The following is a 22,794-nucleotide window of genomic DNA, read 5'->3' as shown; positions in this document are numbered from 1 at the left end:
TCAATGAACCATAAACAATTAATGTTGAACAATTCTGTTAGTCACATGTCTGTGAGACTTGTTCAGTTTATGTCTTAGTTGTTGAATCTTTTTATGTTCATACAAATATTTACACATGTTAAGTTTGCTGACAATAAAAGCAGTAGAAAGTGAGAGGATGTTTCTTTTTTTGCTGAGTTTATATCTAAAAACTATTTTCTACTTTAAATAGCTTCAGTAGCTACTTTTTCTTAGTAGCTTGTAGTGTAGCTAACTATTTTTTATTTTATTTTTTTAGAGTAGCTTGACTGTAGTTTCACAAAAGTTATTTGTAGCTTATAGCTTGGGAAGCTACAGTTTCAAAGTAGCGTCCCCAACTCTACTACTCTTTATGACCTCACTGCGACTGAGCAGGCAAATTTCTGAACACCCAATAGCAAGTTGCTGATGTCCAGAATGAAATCTGTAAGTTACAGTATGTTTACATGGTACATCATGCTTTTTTATATCAAAAGATCAAGGAAAATGTGGATCCTCATGATGAGACCCATTAAAGAAGATTTGCAGTCCAAGATCTTCAAGTTGATATAGACTGTTTGAAGTCTTAAGAGAGAAAAAATAGGTTTAGAGGCATTATGCATATTACATGCTTATTGTATGGCCAGTTTTATATAGAGCATTTCAGCACAATGCCTTTGAGTTAAAAAATAATTATATTTCATATTTTGAGAAGCAAATGCTTTTGAAAATGTTGACTGGCTGCACTAATGCCCTAAGGAGTGGAGTGTGGCCAGAAAGAGCTCTTTCTCCATTAGCAGCACGAGATTGTTTCTGTCACATTTCACTGCTTCAGAGTTCAATGTGTTCATGTATAGTAAATATGAGCTCTCCTTCCCTCTGTTGCTCTGGATTTAGTTTTAATGCACTGGAACATGAAGATACATGTCCAAACCCTCAGTAGGTCCATCAATGCCCAGGGAGCACTAAACTACCAGCATCTAATCGCCATCAAAGCACTCTGCTATTTACATGACCACACTGTGATCAGAGAAACCACAAGCTTGAAGTGTCCACCTGACTTCACATAATCAACTCTTTCTGTCATGTCTACAAATGCTGCTGGATTTGGTCTAACTTCCACACTCACATCAGCGCATGACTCTCTGGCCTGCAATATCACAGCTGGCCGACAGCCTCTCGATCAGTCCATGACTCTCACAGACTCCCATGAGTGAAACAAAACAGAAGTACATGCAGCAGAGAGAAAGAAAATCAATCCGCTCTTAAATCTGTCAGCACACCACACCCTTATACTTCAGTGCTTTTAGTTGAAAAATGACATTCTACATTGAGAAGATGTACTGCAGCAGTGCCTTAGCATAAAGATGTAACCATGTATATTACCTCGTTCTTTTTCTCTCTCTTTCACTCTTTTTCTTTCTTTCCTTTCATTCGTTCGCTCGCTCACTCTTTAGTTCATTCTTTCTTTTGTTCATTCTCTATTTCGTCCGTTCTCTTTCGTTCATTCTCTTGTTAATTCTTTCTTTCATTCGTTCATTCGCTCACTCGTCAGTTCTATTTCTTTCTTACTTTTTTCTTTTCTTTCATGTGTTCATTCGCTCATTCTTTTTCATTCGTTTGTTTGTTCTTTATTTCAATCGTTTTCTTGATTTTTCTCTTTCGTTTGTTCGTTCGCTCGCTCACACTTTTGTTCATACTCTTCGTTCTCTAGTTCTTCGTTCTCTTGTTAGATCTTTTGTACTTTTGTCTTTCGTCCATTCATTCGCTCACTCGTCAGTTCTTTGTTCTTTCTTACTTTTTTCTTTTCTTTCTTTCATTTGTTCATTCACTTGCTCTTTTTTCATTCTTTCGTTTGTTTGTTCTTTATTTCATTTGTTTTCTTGATTTTTCTCTTTCTTTCGTTTGTTCGCTCGCTCGCTCACACTTTTGTTCATACTCTTCGTTCTCTAGTTCTTCGTTCTCTTGTTAGATCTTTCTTTTGTACTTTTTTCTTTCGTTCGTTCATTCGCTCACTCGCTCATCAGTTCTTTATTTTTTCATTCTTTCTTTTCTTTCTTTTTCTTTCTTTTGTTCGTTCGCTCACTCTTGTTCATTCTTTTGTTCGTTCTCAATGTAATTCGTTCTCTTTTTTTCTCTCTTTCTTTTGTTTGTTTGTTCATTCGTTTGTTCGCTCATTCTTACATTCATTCTTTTGTTCTCTATTTGGTTAGTTCTCTTGTTAGTTCTTTCTTTATCTTTTTTCTTTCTTTTTCTTACGTTCGTTTGTTCACTCTTTCGCTCATTCTTTTGTTTGTTCTCCATTTCATTCATTCTCTTGTTAGTTATTTATTGTCTATCTTTTTCTTTCGTTCGTTCGTTCATTCGTTTATTCTTTCTTAATTTTGTTTCTTTATTCCTTCCTTTCTTAACACTCTCTGTTATTCACTCTTTTGTGTGGTCTCTATTTCGTACATTCGGCAGTAATATCTTGCCTTTCTCTTTCTTTCTATTCGTTCATTCATTATTTCGTTCTTTTTCATTATCTTTCTTTCCTTCTGTCTTTCTGTCTGTTTTCTTTTTTCTGACCTTTTTCATTCTCTTTTGTTCACGCTTTATTTTATTCTGTCTGTTTTCTTTCTTTTTTATTTCTTTCTCTTTTTTTTACTCTTTCTTTCTTTCTATCTCTATCTATCTATCTATCTATCTATCTATCTATCTATCTATCTATCTTTCTTTCTTTCCATCACTGTCAATAAATGGCTCATGGATGATCTTTTGCATACAGCTTTAACTAGAACAAACGGAACTATTTTCTGTATATATCAAGGTTGTGGTCTACAGTATATTGAGTCTGTTTTTACATCCACCATATTTGCATGACAATTTCTAATATACAAACCAATTATGAATCTTCTGAAGTTGTACAAAATACTATATAAGCTACTATTTGTACTTTATTACTACATATATAGTAATTAATACAGGCCTGGGGGATTATATTACATTTTCAAGACTGATTATGGATTCATTCTAAACATTATTTTTCTTTATTCCTTTATTATTTTGCAGTGGCTCTCTCAACCTACACTGAGGTATTGAGGACTGTGGACCGTGATAAGAGTATAAGCTATCTTCGGCACCTTATCTAGAAACATCGTAAGTAATGGCATACTTTTCTGCTACATCAAAAATTGTTGCAAATAAGTCTTGGTGTAAAAGGCGCTGTATAGATGGGTGATGTATAGACAAACAGAGAGCTTCTCAATGCCTATAGTGGAAGAAAAACAATATACATTCAACAGCTGATTGAAATTCCAACTAGTTGCATGAACTAGACTAGAGAGAAACTGTTTATGTGCCTTTTCTTACTATAGTTGCCAATGCTATACAGCCCACACCAAAACATTACCATTAATGAAACAAACTGAAAATTATTATGACACAACATTATTAAAAATATTATATGCCATTTATATTATACATTGTGCATACATTATAAAAAGCAGAAGTCCAAAAAATCACAACAGCATTATCCTACAACATACAGTAATATCATTTGTCCATAATAATACAATTGTTAGAGATGAACCCATGCTGTCTTAGAGGCAATGTCTGATTGTTTTCTGAAGCACAGCATTTTCAGCAACATTTCATTTCTATAGCATTCTAATTCAGTTCTAATGTTGGATTCTCAGACCCTCAGACATTTAACATTCAGGAGTAATTTTCGGATTCATTATACTCTCTGATAGCTAAAGAAAGGGTGGCAAAAAGTGTTTCCAAGTTGTTTAGGAATGTTCACAATAGTCTCGCATTTTTCCAACATGCTCTTCTAATCTCTCTTCCCTGAGTGTCCCTTTATTGCCCTATATTAAATCCTTCAGCTAAATCATTACATTTACTAAAGGTATACTGTACAGAGTGTGTTGCTGTGCTGCTCCAATCCATACCCTCTTCTCTGCTCTCATTTTCTATGTGTGTGCTTTCGAAATGAGTCATACCTGTGATCGCAATGCATTAGCACACATGAATTTAGCACACTTTGCTATGCAGAAGACTTACAGGGTGGTGGTCATGAACTCTGACTGATTATAGCTCAGGTCAAACCACAGCATGGAACATTGATGGCTCTGTCTGTGATGTCATAGTAACAGAGCATCACTTCACTCTTGGGATGTGATTTTGCCAAGATCCAAGATGTGACAGAGTACGAGATAACACTTATGGTACAAAATAATGTTTTGTAAGAAAAAAGAAAATTGCACCCAGCATGCACCTGTCTTAAATAATTAATGTGCTTGCATGGTTTTCATTGTTTACCAGTTTAATTTAGGCTACTGTTATAGTTGATTTTGTTGTCACATTTAGTAACTTTTAGTTTTGTGACGTCTATATGTCATTTTCTACACTGAAAAAAACGGACTAGTAAGATTTACGTTCTTTTTATTTTGCAAGTTTTTGCACACAAGTAAATCCTAATGGTATAAAACTAAGTAAAATCTACTTAACTTTATGACATAAAATAGATTAAAGTGAGTGAGTAAATTGGACTTAAACATTTGAGTAAATTCAGTAAACTTTACTTACAAATATGTTATACATGGTACTTAAAAAAAAAAAACATCTAGTAGAACATGTCACATTTTGTATTTTCCTTAAAAACATGTATAATCATATAGTACATGACATACGGAAGCCTCAGGGAAACTTAATGCATGCTATGAGACAACATCACCCTTCAATACCGGCGACAGAAACAAGATTCAGAGCTGCGCATTCGGACCTTAACACTTGGTGCACAAAACACAATGACGGTGACTATCAACAGATAATTTTAACAGATAATTCAAGAACAGGTCATTTTAAGTAGAAAATGATCTTCAGACTGCACAAAACAAAAAGTTCCCAAACGTAACAACAAAATTAACAATAAAGCGGTGTAAATAAACTTTCCAACATTGAATTCATGCAAGCTCATTCATTACTCAAGCCCACTGCATGCTGGTAAACACCAGCTTTGAAAAGTTAAGTAAAATTTACTTATTTTAATTACCAGTGAAATTTACTCAAATTAGCAAATAAATATGCCAAAGTTTCCTAATTTAGGATTAATACATGATGAAACATTGTAAAATTAGCAAACATAAATAATATTTACTTATAAGCTAGAACATACATTTTTGAATGTTTGAATGTAGAATTTACTTAATATTTTTAAGTTCTCGCTTAAACTAACTTAATGTAAAAAGTACTTAATCTTTTCTGCTATATTTACTTCACCAGAAAATATGTTTTATGTATGTGTAATTAAAATTACCCATTCATGCTCAGAAATTATTGTTGATTGTTATTATCATATTTTATCATTAAAATATGCTTCAAAGGAAAGTTTTCAATATTTGAAACTATTCAATATTTGCTTATAACGTTTATTTAAATGGTACTAAGCTATTTTAAGTACTATCACTTCAGATTTGTAAGTAAAAGTTACTCTATTAACTGAAAAGTTTCAGTATTATGTCATGAAGTTAAGTATAGTTTACGTAATTTTATACGATAAAAATGTAAGTAAGATAAGTAAATCTAACTATTTCTTTTTCTCAGTGTAGTGTACATTGGGCGAGAATAAAGTAGACTTCCATGTTTTATATTAACATGCATTGTAGTCAGTTTTACTATAGAGCCTATATTGTGAATGAATTTCTTTATTTTGTGAAATGTTACAAATTACTTTTGACTGTTGATCATAAAATTAGTTATGAAAGGTGCTGGTGGGCTGCTGATTTATGTTAGTATATTGCCATTCAGATGCACTTCAAAATGCTCTGGTGTCTTACGCAGTGTATAGCCAAAGACTGTGCCAGCATAATCAAATGTACTATTACTAATCCATTTAAACCACTCAAAAACCATTCAAACTAGTTTTCAGCTAACAACCCTGCATCAGTGTGGAGAGGCCTGAAAGATTTTACCAACTACAAGACAGCATCCCCCAACACTGTAGGGAATCAACAACTGGCTAATGACCTGAATGTGTTTTACTGTAGATTTGAAAAGCCTAGTCTCACACCCCATACCAGCTCCAAACTTCACAGCACACAAACATTTAAACCTCCTGCCACCAACCTCCTCCCCTCTCCTGCTACTCAACATGCACTTAAGATCTGTGAAGATGATGTGTGCTAGGTCTTCCGGAAACAGAAGACAAGAAAAGCACAAGGCCCAGATGGTGTTTCACCTACTTGTCTAAAATCCTGTGCTGACCAGCTGGCCCCCATCTTCACACAGATCTTCAACAGATCACTGGAGCAGTGTGAAGTTCCCTGCTGCTTCAAATGCTCCATGATCATCCCCGTCCCAAAGAAACCCAAGATCAAAGGAATTAATGACTGCAGACCTGTCGCTTTGACGTCTGTGGTCATGAGGTCATTTGAGAGACTGGTGTTGGCCCACCTGAAGGACATCACAGAACCCTTTCTGGATCACCTTCAATTTGCTTATAGAGCAAACAGGTCTGTGGATGATGCAGTCAATATGGGACTGCATTACAACTTCTAGACAGACTAGGGACTTATGCAAGGATACTATTTGTTGACTTCAGTTCGGCTTTTAACACCATCAACCCCACTCTCCTATGGACTAAATTAACCCAGCTCTCTGTTCCCAGTTCTTTCTGTCAGTGGATCACCAGCATTCTGACAGACAGGCAGCAGCTAATGAGAATGGGGAAATTCACCTCCAGCACATGTACAATCAGCACTGGTGCCCCCCAGGGATGTGTGCTCTCCCCATTACTCTTCTCCCTCTATACAAATGACTGCACTACCGAGGACACCTCTGTTAAGCTCCTGAAGTTTGCAGATGACACTACAGTCATCTGCCTCATCCAAGATGACGATGAATCTGCATACAGAAGGGAGGTTGAACAGCTGGCCGTCTGGTGTAGTCAAAACAACCTGGAGCTGAACACGCTTAAAACAGTGGAGATGATGGTGAACACCCCAACAGTTCCTGGGCACTACCATCTCAAAGTGGGAGACCCACATTGACTCCATTTTGAAAAAGGCCCAGCAGAGGTTGAACTTCCTTCGCCAGTTCAACCTGCCACAGGCGCTGCTGATCCAGTTCTACTCAGCAGTCAATGAGTCTGTCCTCTGCACTTCTATAACTGTCTGGTTTGGCTCAGCTACCAAGTCAGACATCAGAAGACTTCAAAATATGGTTCGGACTGCTGAGAGGATTATTGGCGCTCCCCTACCCACCCTGCTAGAACAGTACACATCCAGAGTGTAGAAAAGGGCTGGTAAAATCACTCTTGACCTCATTCACCCAGCACACTTCCTCTTCGAACTGTTGCCCTCTGGCCGGTGCTACAGAGCACCAAGCACCAGAACAGCCAGGCACAGGTACAGTTTTTTCCCTCAGGCCATCCACCTCATGAACAGTTAAAACTGCCCCCAAATACTTTCCTTTGGTCAATACAACCATGTGCAATATTCAATCCATCCATTCCTACTTATATCCATATTTCATTTATATTATTTAACATATCCTACCTCTTCTTCAATACATTACATCACCTGCACATAACTGTATATCTGTATATAAAATATTCTAACAACATTATTGCACTATTGTATATTTCTCTTTTTTTATCCGTTATATCATAGTTTTTATTATTTTTTTGTGTCACTATATGTATATTTGTTTAAATGTATATGTTTTATATGTATGTATATAAGTTGCATTCTCTTGCACTGGAAGCTTCTGACACCATGACAAATTCCTTGTGTGTGTAAGCATACTTGGCAATAAAGCTCATTCTGATTCTGATTATTCACTGGTTGCATGAAGCAGTTTAAATGATACAGTAAAGAGTCTTTTGGCTGTATATAGAGAGAAGAACTTTCTCTCTTTTTTGCTGCAAGCCTGCCCACACTTGCCTAGTGTTCGTCCAAGGAGAATTCTCTAGCACAGACACTCCATTCAGAGATGTTCAGGCACACAACTCCATCGAAGTCAGGCATCGCCCACTATCAAACTAACAAACGAGAGAGAGAGAGAGAGAGAGAGAGAGAGAGAGAGAGAGAGAGAGTTAAAGTGATCTAAGCTGGTGGTTTACTCCGTTTTGAGTTCAAATTGAGACATAGTGCATGTCTCATGCAACATACAGGTTGTTTCACTCAGTGTCTGCCAACACTTTCACTGGTTAAGGCACAATGTTTCACAAAAAACTTCCCTGCTTTTCCCCTTTTTAATCATTTGCAGGATATGATTATTTAATTTAATTTCCACTAGTTAAAATGCTAATTCTTTATATTAGGAATGGAATTACTACTAGTGAAAATGCTAATTTTTTGGTATCAGTAATTACATTTGCACTAGTAAAAAGGTTAATTCTCGATATCAAAAATTACATCATCACTCACAGGAATACACATTCTTGATATCAAAAACTTTATGTTGGGGGCCTGGGTAGCTCAGCAAGTAAAGACGCTGACTACCACACCTGGAGTTGCAAGTTCAAATCCAGGGCGTGCTGAGTGAATCCAGTCAGGCTTCCTAAGCAACCAATTGGCCTGGTTGTTAGGGTGGGTAAAGTCACATTAGGTTAACCTCTTCGTGGTCGCTATAATGTGGTTCTCGCTCTTGGTGGGGCAGTTGGTGAGTTGTGCATGGATGCCGTGGAGAATAGTGTGTAGCCTCCACATGCGCTAGGTCTCCGCAGTAACACACTCAACAAGCTACATGATAATATGTGCAGATTGACAGTCTCAGACCAACCAGATTGAGGCAAGTCACTACACCACCACTAGGACTTAGAGCACATTGGGCATTCCAAATTGGGAAGAAAAGGGGAGAAACCCCCCCCCCAAAAAAAAAATGTTTTTTTAATTTCAACTAGTAAAAACTGTAATTCTTGATAACTGCATTTTCACTAGTAGAATTTCACAATGATCTGTCATCCACTCCAATTCAAAATGCAATTACAGATATCTAAAATTAATTTCTTAATAGTTGAAATCCCAATTTCACGTATCAGCAATGCACATCATACTAGTAAAAATGATGATTTTTTTATATCAATAATTACATGGTTACTAGTTCAAATGTCCATTCTAGATATCTAAAATGTAATTACAACTAGTAAAAATGCTAATTTTTGATAATCTCTGTAAATTATTTAATCATGTTAGATTTGGTATTTCAGATGTCTGGAAATGGATTTCATATATCAATAAATTGGAGAGTAATTAAAGAGATCTAAAAAGGTTTTTTTTACTAGTTACAATCACATTACAGATATCAGACATTTTTTTACTAATTGCAATTCAGTTCAAGAAAGATATTTGCACTTTTAACAATGTAATTATTGATATAAAAAATTATCATTTTTACTAGTAAGAAATGCATTGCTGATGTAAAATTGGAATTTCAACTAGTTAGAGATACATTTTAGATATCTGTAATTGCATTTTAAATTGGAGTGGATGACAGATCATTGTGAAATTCTACTAGTCAAAATGCAGTTATCAAGAATTACAGTTTTTACTTGTTAAAATTACATTTTTGATATCAAGAATAAGTAGTTCTAAGTGATGATGTCATTTTTTTATATCAAGAATGAAAAATAAATTTCTAGTGCAAATGTAAGTACTGATATATAAAAATAATAATGATAATTGTGCTTTCACTAGTAGTATTTCCATTCCTGATATCAAGAATTAGCATTTGAACTAGTGAAAGTTTTATTATATCAATAATTCATATCCTGCGAATGAATAAAAGTCAATTCGGCTTGCCATAATGTAGAGACTTTTTGCCTGCATTACTTAAATATCGCTTTTGGTCCGAACATTGAATGATGCCATATTCAACTCATTTCGGAGCATTCTATTGATTTAACCAACACAAAATTTTACTATTAAATGATTAATACCCATTTTTGTCATAATTTACTCGTTGCTTCATTTTCTGCTTATTTGCTCATTATTTTGTTTGCTGTGGGACACAAAGGGAGTTTCACAATGTCCGAATGAGAAAAGAGAATGTGAGAAATGAGAAAAGAACCATAAAAACGATCATAAAAATAAATAATGCATCCTGTTTGTGTGCTATATTCTGAATCACCCAATGCAGAGTGAATACTTTGTGTGAGTTACAACTGATTTTTACAAAGCAATCAGCATTCCCACCCCATCCTCTGTAACTGTCAGATCCCAATCCACGGCTTATTTAAACATTCTAAAGTGATGTCAAACGCCATTGGCTCTTTTTGTATGGTATGTGACTGCCTTCACGGAGAGGAACAATTTCAGCGATTAAAACCTTAAGTTTCACTCTGGAGCTATCATATGGTTTCAATAAGACTTTAAATGCAGCATGTGTCATTTGGAATATTTTATGGTGCTTTTTAATAATTGAATAAATTATTGTGACTGTACTTGTATCTGCTTGTTAAGTCTTTTAATTATTATTAGGAACACTTTCTATGAAGTTCATATTTATAATGCTGTAACACATAAAGGACGAGCAAGGAGGCGGCAGGAACAGGCTGAACAGTAAACATAAAGTTTAATGGTAAACTTAAAACCAACATAAACAAACGTGCAGCGCAGCCGCGTGTGTCTCTTTGTCTCGAACCGGCGTCTCTGGCCGCCCCTTATCTCGCTCTCCTGCTGATCAGCTGATTCAGCGCCAGCTGTGCTCCATCACGGCCCGGCCACACCCTCCTCCTTGTCACACTCCTCCCCCACCTCTCTGCAGGGAAGACACTGCCCTTCCGGCCATTCTGTCAGCTGGTGGCCCACCCCGCATCCTGAGAACCTGGGGGGAGAGGCGAGGGGAGGCGTGGGGAGAGGGAAAAGGCGAGCGGAGACACAGAGAAAGAGAGAGAGAGGAGAGAGAGAGAAGAACTTGCTCACTGGCTCCCGGACGCCCTGTCGCCCGGTCCTCAACTTCTTTTCCACCCTCTGGTGGACAGCAGCTCACTCCTCCCCCAGCGGACGGCAGCAAGTCCTTCGGCCCTTGGCGGACGGAACCGATCCTCCCCTTCTCAGCAGATAGCCGCGGTTCCTCTGGCTCTCGGCGGCTGGCATCGACCCCTCCGTCCCCAGGCAGACAGCCACAGCTGCTCCCCTGGCAGATGGCAGCGGCAAGGACTCTGCGACAGCGCATCCCTCCTCCCTCCTGGGTTTCAGCACCACTGTAACAGTTAAAGGATGGGCAAGGAGGAGGTAGGAACCGGCTGAACAGTAAACATAACGTTTAATGATAAAACGCAACATAAAACATAAACGAACAGACACACGTAACGCGGCCGCGTGCGTCTCTCTCTCAATAACCGGTGTCTCCGGCTGCCCCTTATCTCACTGTCCCGCTGATTAGTTGATTCAGCGCTGGCCGTGCTCCATCACACCTCGGCCATGCCCACCTCCTCGTCAAAAATGCATTGTAAAAGAATTGTAAATATAATATAATGCATTCATAATGTATCATAATACGTATTAAAATATGTTACACCATCTCATAAATAATTGTAACTCCAGTTATAATACATAACAAATATTTTACCTATTCATTGTTATACCTAAAATGTATAATGCATTATAGCTCAATCAACATCCAATTTTATCTGCACAAGTTGTAATGTAATATATACATGTTCGTGTATAAGTATCGTATAAGTGCTGTCATGCAAAAGCATCAAAGTGTGAACAGCCATGAGGCTTTATGACGTGATCATATTATTGGCTACTGTAAGTGGTCTTGACCTGCTTTAAGTAAAGTGACAAAAGCAATGTCTTCTTATAAACAGCCATATCATAAACTTGTAACAATCCAAGTCGAGCTTATACTGTATAATGGAAGTTATATGAAAATGCACACAATACAAAGGAACACACATTCATAATGTACATTTTAAAACAATAAGAAATGTCCTATTTAATTTTGCCCAACAGGGTGTAATTTAAGTGGAACATAGGCCTGATGAAAGTAAATAATAAAACTTGCAAATATATGAAAAAATATAAAATAAGCATTTTACAACCTTGACTTGTAATATCTTTTAACCACTTAAACATATCTTATGAATGTTTATAAAAAGAGATTGCTTTTGTTACTTTACTTAAAACATACCTAATATATAGAGTAGAAATATACAGGATATAATACATATTAACTTCTGCATATAAAATTTGATGTTGGTCATGTTATAATGCATTACCCTCTTAATGCATAACTGTGAGTATTAGAATGTATTATAATTGTGGTTACAATTATTTAAGAGAAGTTATAACATATTATAAGGTGTATTATGTGACATTACAAATGCATTATCATGCATTTATAATGCCTTTACAATGCATTATAAATGTGGGCTTCATAGAAATTGTTACCTTATTATTGGTTAGGTTTAGGTGTAGGGGTGGGATGGGATGGGGTTTCTGTAGGTGTTCAAAAATAGGGTTAGGGTAATGTAAATACAATTATTGGGCCTACATTTACCTACAGTACATGTTACATGTTTTGGGGTTGGGTTATGGAATCTAAAATATCAATATGATAGTATAGTGTAACTAAACTCATAGTTTAAGTATAATGAAACATACTCTGTTTAAACAAGCGTGCTAAATCAGAAGATTGCCGAGTCTGTGACAGAACTGTCCAAACTGAGGTGTGAACGGCATGACAATGACGTTTTGATGATGCAGACAAAAAGTCACTACGGTGACATCTTGGTCATGAATCTGCCCTGCTATGTCCCAGTTTCTGCTTATGTAAGACTTAATCTGTGCTTCTGATCATAACAATTCATAACAAAAAGCATTAATAATTTGTCATTTTGACAGAACAACATTGCACAGTTTTTGCAGAATGTTTCACAATTGCGGTGATGTCATTCTATGTTAGCCAAAGTTTTTAGTAAGTCACTTTTGACTAACAATCACTGGTTTGCACATGCTAATTTGAGTTTCTTCGAAGAAAATTTAATGTGATGTCATCGGTTGAGCCGCTAATGAGGCATATCTGTCATAGTGGATGATTTGCTACTCTGGACTAATTACTGTGTTTCACCCATACATGATAATGAATCCATTATTTATGTTGATACTTTGTTTTGTACCTACAGTAATACCATCTAGTGTAGACTTAGAGAAGGATTGTGTATTTAAGAGTATGAAAGTAAAAAGTGTGTTTAAAGTTGACACTTTTAAGAAGGGGGGTAGATCAGGAATAATTGGAACACTTTTTGGTTTTTGCTCATTTATATAAATAAAAAGTTTAGTCTGTCTAAAGTTTTGAAAGTTTTAAATTTCTTTCACGTCAGTTGTCATGGCTTGATTGCACTAAAAGTACACAAAGCCAATGTTACATTTATAACACCTATATTGTATAATAGTAACAGTGGAATATGATAATTGTAAGAGTAAAAGAAAAACCTCTATAATATGCATTAAGAATCTATATTGGTAACACATTACAATAAGGTTCCATTCATTAACATTAGTTAATGCATTAGGTATCATGAACTACCAATGAACAATATATCTTTTTACAGCATTTAGTAATCTTTATTAATGCTAATGAATAAAATACAATTGTTAATTGTTAGTTTGTGTTAGTTCATAATACATTAACTAATGATAACATTTACACTTTTTTTTTTTTCATTTATTAATCTTGTTTAATAATATTTTATCAAGAGATTGTGTCCCCTTGGATTTTTTTATAATTAAAACAACAACAAAAATAAGGTAGTGCAAGTAAGCAAATATGTTTATATATATATATATATTATATATATATATATATATATATATATATATATATATATATATATATATATATTATATATAGTTATATATAGTTCATTTTAGTTCATAATGCATTCACTTATACAACTTTTATTGATAAAAATGTGTTAGTATATGTTGGAATTAACATTAACACAAATGATTAGTGTTGTAAAAGTGTAGTTCATTGTTATTTCGTGATACATAATGCAGTTAACGATGTTAACGAATACAACCTTATTGTAAAATGTCACCAATGTTACATTTATCCTATAGTTCTGAGTTAGATAATAATATTCCCAGAACACAATAAAATTGAGATGGAAAATTATTATTGCAAATGGAGGACATGCATATGGAGGGCCAAATTCCTCAAAATTAAATCATTATATAAATATTTAAATAAATTATTATATGCATAGTGAATTAATTAAAGAAATGTTCAGGGTTCAATACAAGTTAAGCTCAATCAGCAGCATTTGTGGCATAATGTTGATTACCACAAAAATTAGTTTCGACTCTTCTCTCCTTTTCTTTAAAAAAAAAAGCACAAATCTGGGTTCTAGTGAGACACTTACAATGGAAGTGAATGGGGCCAATCCGTAAATGTTAAAATAGTCACCGTTTCAAATGTATAGCCACAAGACGTAAACAATATGCGTGTACACATTATTTTAGTATGAAAAATTTGGTCAATTTTCGGAGGGATTAAACACAGAAATGTGAAGCTTATAATTTTATAAAAGCACTTGCATTAATTCTTCTGTTAAACCTTGTGTATTTATTTGAGCTGTGAATTTGTTTAAATTGTCATTTTTACAGTCATTTTAGTAATGACATTACATCGTCATGGTAACAAAGTTGTAAAATTGGCTATAACTTTACACAGAAAAGGTTTGTAAGCGATTTTATTACACTGAAATAATTTTTACAGGCATGTTGTTTATGTCTTATGGTGACTTCAAAAATTGGCCCCCATTCACTTCCATTGTAAGTGCCACACTGTAACCCAGATTTTTGCTTTTTTTAAAGAAAAGGAGGGACGAGTTGAAATTAATTTTTGTGCTTAGCAGTATTATGCCACAAATGCTGTCAATTGAGCTTAACTTGTACTGAACCTGGAATATTCCTTTAAATCACTGATTCTTGAGATAAGGGACAAAACATGTTTTAAGTCTGAGTTTTTATTTTTTTATAATAAATTAATTTTTAAATGAATATATTTGTAGAGAAAGGTCTCAGCTAATGAACCATGTAAGGGAACAGGTTTTTTATAAAATACGCCTTTTTCTGAAAATTGACATTTATTCACTTCATAACTTGCATCTTTCTCATTTCTACCAACTCCGTCAGACACACTAAAAGCATGCTATTCTATCCTATCTTCATCCAACAATGTAGTAAAGTATTTAGTGTAAAGTATTTAATTATCTAATAATGGTGTTCAGTAAAGGACTTAAGTGATAAAATACATTCTATAAAAAATTGTAAAAAAATCTGTTTTCACACTATTATGAAAATTCTGATGGAGTTGACAAAATGTAATATTTTTCCATTTTAACCATGTGTTGTACACTGGAGCCATTTAGTTTTTTTTTTTCCTCAGTTGAAGCTGCCTCTATAACCTAAACTAAAACACTGTGATGCAAAGACTTAAACTCTGTTTGTTTGAAATATATAAAAATTTCCAGACCACGTGTCCTACTGTTGCATCCACCATGAGCAGGAAATGGTAAAGGGGTACTCAGAGTTATTGCTGACTATGACATTGTCTAATTTATTCAGGATTACAAAGTGAGGACAATTTTTATGGAAAATATAATTAAAATTGTACGTTATGTATTGTTTGATATATTACAGATCCGCACCTTTCATTTGATATTTATATTTATGAATTTGTTGCATTTTTAAACACTTTATTTGGCAGTTTAACATTGTGACCTCTTGCTGAGGACACGCGAAGTTACATGTGCTTCCAAGTATTGAGCATTTCTTTTAGAAAATCTAATTCAATTATTTTAAAATATAATTAATAAATGCCCTGAGTATACACTTTTACTTTAGATTGAACCTTTTCAGTGCTTTTATTATGAATTCCTTGATTTTTAACATAAAGAGGACTTTTGTATGTAGGACATGTTTTGTCCCTTATCTCAAGAATCAGTGAAAAGTATAATTAAATAAATCGTTAAATGTTTAAATAAAACATTAAATGCATAGTGATGTCAAGTTTGTCAACTAGCTTTCCTGATTTTTTAAATGTTAATCAAAATGTAATTAAGGGCAGAACAAATATTGCAGATACTTTAAATAATTATTTTGTTTCTGCTGGTTCAATTTCTGATTCTAGTAATTTAGATGCTTATGCTCCCATGGGAACTCCTGAGCCTATCCAACACTGTCCTTTGCAGTTGTTCACTTTTTCTCCTATTAACACCACACAAGTTTATGAAGCTTTAATGAAATTAGACAGTAAAAAATCAGCTGGAACAGATAAGATTGAGCACTGTTTCTTAAGAATTGCAGCAAATATCATGGCAGAGCCTATTGCCTCTATATTTAATTTAAGTTTAACTTCTAACGTTATACCTAGAATGTGGAAATCGGCAATGGTTGTCTCTTTAATAAAGGGTGGAGATCCTTCTGATCCAAATAATTATTGTCCTATCTCCAAACTGCCTGTCTTAGCTGACGTATTTGAATCTTTGGTAAATGATCAATTAAAACAATTCTTATCTGATAATAATATCCTTAATGACTATCAGTCAGGCTTTCGATCAGGCCATAGCACTATTACAGCAGCCATGTTAGTCTCAAATGATAATATCAATTCTTTAAATAGTAAACAGTCTTGTGCAGCTTTATTTTTACAGAGACTCAGGCATATAGGTCTTAGTGAAGTCGCTCTAAAATGATTTGAAACTATCTTTCTGAACGAACCCAATGTGTCTCAGTGGAAAATTATAGCTCATCTATTCTTAAAGTTAACAAAGGTGTTCCACAAGGATCTGTTTTAGCTCTTCTTTTATTCTCCATCTTTATTAATGATTTAGGTCTTTAGCTAAAATACATTTGTATGCTGATGATACAATTATCTATACAGTGGCTCCCTCCTTAAATCAAACCTTACAGCGATTGCAGAGTGTGTTTCAAACAATGCAGCATTCATTATTACATTTGAAACTGGTTTTAAATCCAAAAAAGACAAAATATATGATTTTAATCATGTTCGCTCTAAAATAGCAGATTTGGCGATCTTGACTTTAGAAGGTACTATATCTATAGAAAGTTAGTTCTTATAAATATTTAGGTTTATGGACTGATGAAAGATTAGCTTTCGAATTGTACAGACTGATAACTTGTTGAAAAAGCTTAGGTCAAAATTTGGGATTCTTTTATCATTTAAAAAAATGCTTCCCTTATGGGGCTAGAAAGAAAATAGTAGAGAGTACCTTTCTATCTGTAATGGACTATGGTGATCTATTATATATGCATTCAGCTACATCCTTACTTAAGAAACTGGACTCTGTTTATCATGCTGCATTACGCTTTATTTGTGGTGCAGAGTCACATACTCATCATTGTATTTTGTGTGAATCGTTAGCTTGGTCATCTTTATATCACTGGAGAAAATTGCATGTTTTTATTTATTGCCAAGGCACTTTCGGGTAAATTACCCCCTCATGTTTCTATTCTTTTAACCTATCATACAAACAGTTACTGCACGAGATCTACAACTCAAATTCGGCTGAAAGTCCCAAGGGTACATTCTGAATTTGGTAAAACTGCTTTTTCTTATTATGCTCCTTGGGCATGGAATGAATTGCAAAATGTAATCAATTTAGATATACTTCCCCTTTGAGCACTTTAAAAAGTCTTTTGCAAACTGTTTTAAATGAAACTTGTATTGTTTTTAGTGATCTGATTGTATATATCGACTGTATGTTTTTTTTTTCTTTTTTTTTTTTTATGTGTATTTGTAGTATTTGTTATCTTTTTAATTTTATTGTGAAACTTATATGTGCTGCCATCTTGACCAGGACTCCCAGGAAGAAGAGATTGTATTATCTCAATGGGACCTTCCTGGTTATATAAAGGATATAAATAAATAAATAAATAAAATGTGAGACTTATAATTTCATAAATTACGTCTTCATGGCAGCAAAGTTGTAAAATTGAAATTAACTCTACACAGAAAAGGTTGTTAAGCAATATTATCACACAAAAATCATGTTAGCACACATATAGTTTACGTCTTGTGGCTGTACCCCTTTGCATTGCATTGTAAATGCATCACTGTAATCCAGATTTTTGCTTCTTTTCTTTTTTTTTCTTTTTTTTTTTTTTACAAAAAAGGAAGGAACAAGTCAAAATACATTTTTGTGGCAATCAATATTATGCCACAAATGCTGTTAATTGAGCTTAACTTATACTGAACCCTGAATATTTCTTTAAAAGTGTTTGCTGCCTGCAATATTATCAGGAAACACAGCCTTACCGAGAAACTCTGGCCGTTTGATAAATTAGGGGTTCATTGGGTTGGCTGACAGTCAGGATGGGTACCACGGGGTCAGAAAAGGTCGACAACTCCTGATCTAAGACACAAACAGATTCTGAAATGCTGCAGGGACATGCAGGTCAAAATCTGGTCTTTATAATTCTTCTGCATTATCATTTTAATGTCAAAGTATTCCTGAGAAAGCAGCGCATAAACGCAAATGCCAAATGCATTTGGGTGTGCGCTTGTAATGTGTACTGTCTTCGAGAACGAGTGACATTGAGATAGAGCTATTCACTGAAGCATGAAATAAGCTTTTCTCCAGAATAGTGCTGGGTTGCGGGGAGAAGGGAGGCAGGGGTGGGGGCGATATCTCATGTTATTTCTTAATTAACAACGTGCTGCTGTTAAGCCAAGCTCATAAAACGTCTTCTATTCATCTTTTCTGGCTGGCCTGCAACTAATTTGTGCAGATATTAATTTCCATCAAAATGTTGAGCATCTAGGAAAAAGGGTTTTAAAAAATGTGAATTACGGTGCATCCAACATTGTATACACAGTTAAAATGTATTTAAATACAAACTTTCCTCATCCTCAGACTTTCATATTTAGGGGCAATTTGCCAGTGTGTGGCAGTGCGATGGTGCCAGCGAGACTCATTTGTTTTGTCTTTATACAATCAAACCCAGAAAAGCTTGTTGGTCATTCAGTTTTGCTTCACCTCCAGCGAATTCTGTCTGTGCTTCCTAGATAATGCATTGGTCCAATTTCAGAACTACTAACATGGAGAGACTGCCGCCACAAGTCAAAGAAAATGAGGATTTTGATATGTGATGTTGCAATCCAGGGTGATCACATTTGCACATGTATACATAAAGTGTTAAACATAAAGCCTGTAAAAAAAAAAAAAAATTCAACTTAGTCTTGTGAAATCATAAGATATCTTTTACAGATATCTTTACAATTTGGCTTGTGCGAAAATGTACGACTTTAATACAAAGTGACAAAACAATCAGCTAATAGAATTTAAAATCGATACAATATAGGCATAAAATTTTAGCTAGCCTCCTATCCAGCACATCTGTGCACAAATATGTTTACTCATTCCATATTTATTTATGCAAAAAAAAAACAAAAAAAAAACGACTGATTTAAGTCAATAACCTGTAATACGCTTCACTCGTCTCGTTCCAAATCCTGATGTTTTCTTTCTTCTGTGGTACACAAAAGCTATTTTCTTATTAAAATTATGGTTAGGTTTGGGGTTTGGGAAGGGGTTGCACTTTATTCATTAAGTTTATTCGTCAAATTCAGCCATATTTGAAACTCAATCGGAAGAGAATGAACAAGTTCCACAACATTATAAAACTAAATTTCAGGGTTTACACACAACGCACATCCAACACATTGCATCTAAGTGTATTAAACTGTTCATCTCAAGCACAATTTTTAACACTTTTAACACTCAGCACCATAAACAATAATGCCATGGTCATTTGAAATATTCATGAATGAAAAGGTTTACTTACGTTTTTGAAGTGTTTTTAACGGCCCCATCCTTCAATAACAGTTCCTTTGCAAAGCTTGAATCGTATTATGACTGGTTCACAAGCAATCCACACTGACTTGAGCCGAAAAAAACCCAGCACAGATCATAGTCCAAAGCACGGTGAAATGACGCACACACATAAACACATCAAAACGTTCAAAGATGTCCATCTAGTTCATGTTTACATACACCAACAATTAAAAATAGCGCAGAAGTGCGAAAGAACGTGTCCATGGCACGTTTGTGCTCAAAACAACACAGGCAGCAGCTGAATGAAAAAGAACTGCTTCTCCCTTTCAGAGTTGTAACTTGACACTGCTTCTTTTAAAAGCAGCAAGATACATGGCAGTGGTCAAAGAGTCCGTGCAGTTCATGTTGATATACAAAATAATTCAAAATAGTCTAGATGGGTCCTCTCTGGTGTTCAGGAAAAGTTAGCCACACAAGGCCTACCTGTCCTGCTCTCTCGAACTGAGCACCAGTGGACGGGGCCAAGGGTGCGATGATGCATGTTGTGGATGTGTAAATACAAATAAGCAATGTCTCGTGATGTCACGAACAGACAGATTTCAAAACGAGACATTTCAGTAGGGTGACTGTGGAGGAAGTTTTGAGTTCTGAAATTTACAGTATGCTTTTATAGTACAGTTACCTCTTATATGTCTAAATATCATGGAAAATGTTATTTTCCATTTCATGACCCCATTAAGAATGCTTGTTGAAAACCTTGATGTATCTCTTTCTTCCCAGTCCCAGTGCCCTTTAAACATGGTATAAAATTATACACACCACACACACACACACACGCGCGCACAGTATACATACATACATATATATATATATATATATATATATATATATATATATATATATATATATATATATATATATATATATACACACACAGGCGGCCAAAAGTTAGGAATAATGTACAGATTTTGCTCTTATGGAAAGAAATTGGTACTTTTATTCACCAAAGTGGCATTCAACTGATCACAATGTATAGTCAGGACATGAATAACATGAAAAATTACTATTACAATTTGAAAAAAAAATTAAACTACTTCAAAGAGTTCTCATCAAAAAATCCTCCATGTGCAGCAATGACAGTTTTGCAGATCCTTGGCATTCTAGCTGTCAGTTTGTCCAGATACTCAGGTGACATTTCACCCCACACTTCCTGTAGCACTTGCCATAGATGTGGCTGTCTTGTTGGGCATTTCTCACACACCTTACAGTCTAGCTGATCCCACAAAAGCTCAATGGGGTTAAGATCCATAACACTCTTTTCCAAATATCTGTTGTCCAATGTCTGTGTTTCTTTGCCCACTCTAACCTTTTCTTTTTGTTTTTCTGTTTCAAAAGTGGCTTTTTGAAACAGAAATGCCTTGTTGATAAGAGAGGTCAACAGAGAATGGCCAGACTGGTTAGAACTTACAAAGTCTACGGTAACTCAGATAACCACTCTGTACAATTGTGGTGAGAAGAATAGCATCTCAGAATGCTATTCTGAGATGTGGGTTGGCGCTGTTTTGGTGGCACAAGGGGGACCTACACAATATTAGGCAGGTGGTTTTAATGTTGTGGCTGATCGGTGTATATACAGTGCATTCAGAAAGTATTCAGAGCCCTTCATGTTGCAGCCTTATGCTAAAAAGCTTTAAATTATTTTTTCACATCAATCTACACTTCATACCCCATAATGACAAATCAAAAAACATATTTTTGATAACTGAAATATCACATTGATATAAATATTAAGACCCTTAACTCATTGCTTAGTCGAAGCACCTTTGGCAGCGATTACAGCCTCAAGTCTTTTTGGATGAAATATTATTGATAATATATCAAATATTTGTAGTAAAACCATAGTAACCACAAGATTAACCATGGTTAAACAATAGTAAAAACATGGTTACTAAATGGATACAGTGTACTGTACAAACAACCATGGTTGCTTAATTAACTTTTCATAGTTAATACAATATTACTATAGTTAAACCATGGTTTCTGCCAAAAAAAAAAAAAGAATAGAAAAACATAGTTAGCCTACAACAGTCATGCATGGTTACTACAATATTACTATAGTAAAACAATGATATCTGCCAAAAACTATGTTACTACAGTCTACAATATTACTATAGTTAAACCATAGTTAAACTATGGTATTTGTATAGTAAAACTATAATAACTAAAAATTTTAAATGATTTTTATTAGTTTTTTTGTTTTCCTGTATTGGCACTATGAATATCATGGTTAAAATATGGTTACTGTAGTAATACCACGGTACATTTATTGTGAGGGAACGTAAACTATTATGAGGGAACATACAAAACTATTTCAGCAAATAAATTCCTGCTCTGTCCTCTAAGGGGCTCCGTAGATCATGCAAAAATAGCGCTATTTTTCAGGCTGGTCTGACTTCCTTTTCAACATCAGCCATATTGGGCATTTCAATTTATCCCATTCATTTTAATGCCAGTGCTCTGTTTTGAGCTAAATAGTGTCTGGCTTAGCCTAGCAAATTTTGACAAACATATTTTTTCGCTGACTGGAAGTTTGATTCAAGCATTCTCAAGATGGTGCTATGGATGTTTGCTTCGGTGTGGAGCTCTCCAATTCTTTTGTTGTTTTTGTTTGTTTGTCCTGTGTTTAGTTATTTTTTTCCAATCAGTTTTACCAGGGACAAACTGCTGAATATTTGGCAGATCTTTTGGACTATTCGGACGTTTTGCTGGACATTTTAGTTGGAGGCACAGCTGTGTTGTTAAAGCGTGCTATGAGACGCAAGCGAGGGAAATGAGCCGGCGTGCGGAGCTTCACCAGCACGGCATTCAAACAGTGCTGCTGAGTATTCATCTAGCAAATCTCCGCTCTCTCCCTAACAAAGTGGACGAACTACATCTCCTCACCCGTACAAACAAGCACTTTTCAAACTCTTCTGCCTTGTGCTTCACAGAAACCTGGC

At 35.0% G+C, this 22,794-nt stretch overlaps 1 protein-coding gene across 1 annotated transcript in view; it reads left to right on the top strand.

The window, feature by feature from the left end:
- Nucleotides 1-22,794, top strand: part of LOC127413164 (FERM and PDZ domain-containing protein 4-like) — a 126,951-nt gene that overhangs the window by 64,682 nt on the left and 39,475 nt on the right. The window contains exon 2 of the mRNA XM_051650046.1: nucleotides 3,049-3,135. The gene's annotated coding sequence lies outside the window, so the exon portion shown is untranslated. The remainder of the gene's footprint in view (nucleotides 1-3,048; nucleotides 3,136-22,794) is intronic.

Source organism: Myxocyprinus asiaticus, chromosome 22 (assembly GCF_019703515.2).
Source record: "Myxocyprinus asiaticus isolate MX2 ecotype Aquarium Trade chromosome 22, UBuf_Myxa_2, whole genome shotgun sequence".
NCBI lineage: Eukaryota > Metazoa > Chordata > Actinopteri > Cypriniformes > Catostomidae > Myxocyprinus > Myxocyprinus asiaticus.
The sequence above is the reverse complement of the archived record's forward strand: the minus strand, read 5'-3'. Positions and strand labels throughout refer to the sequence as shown.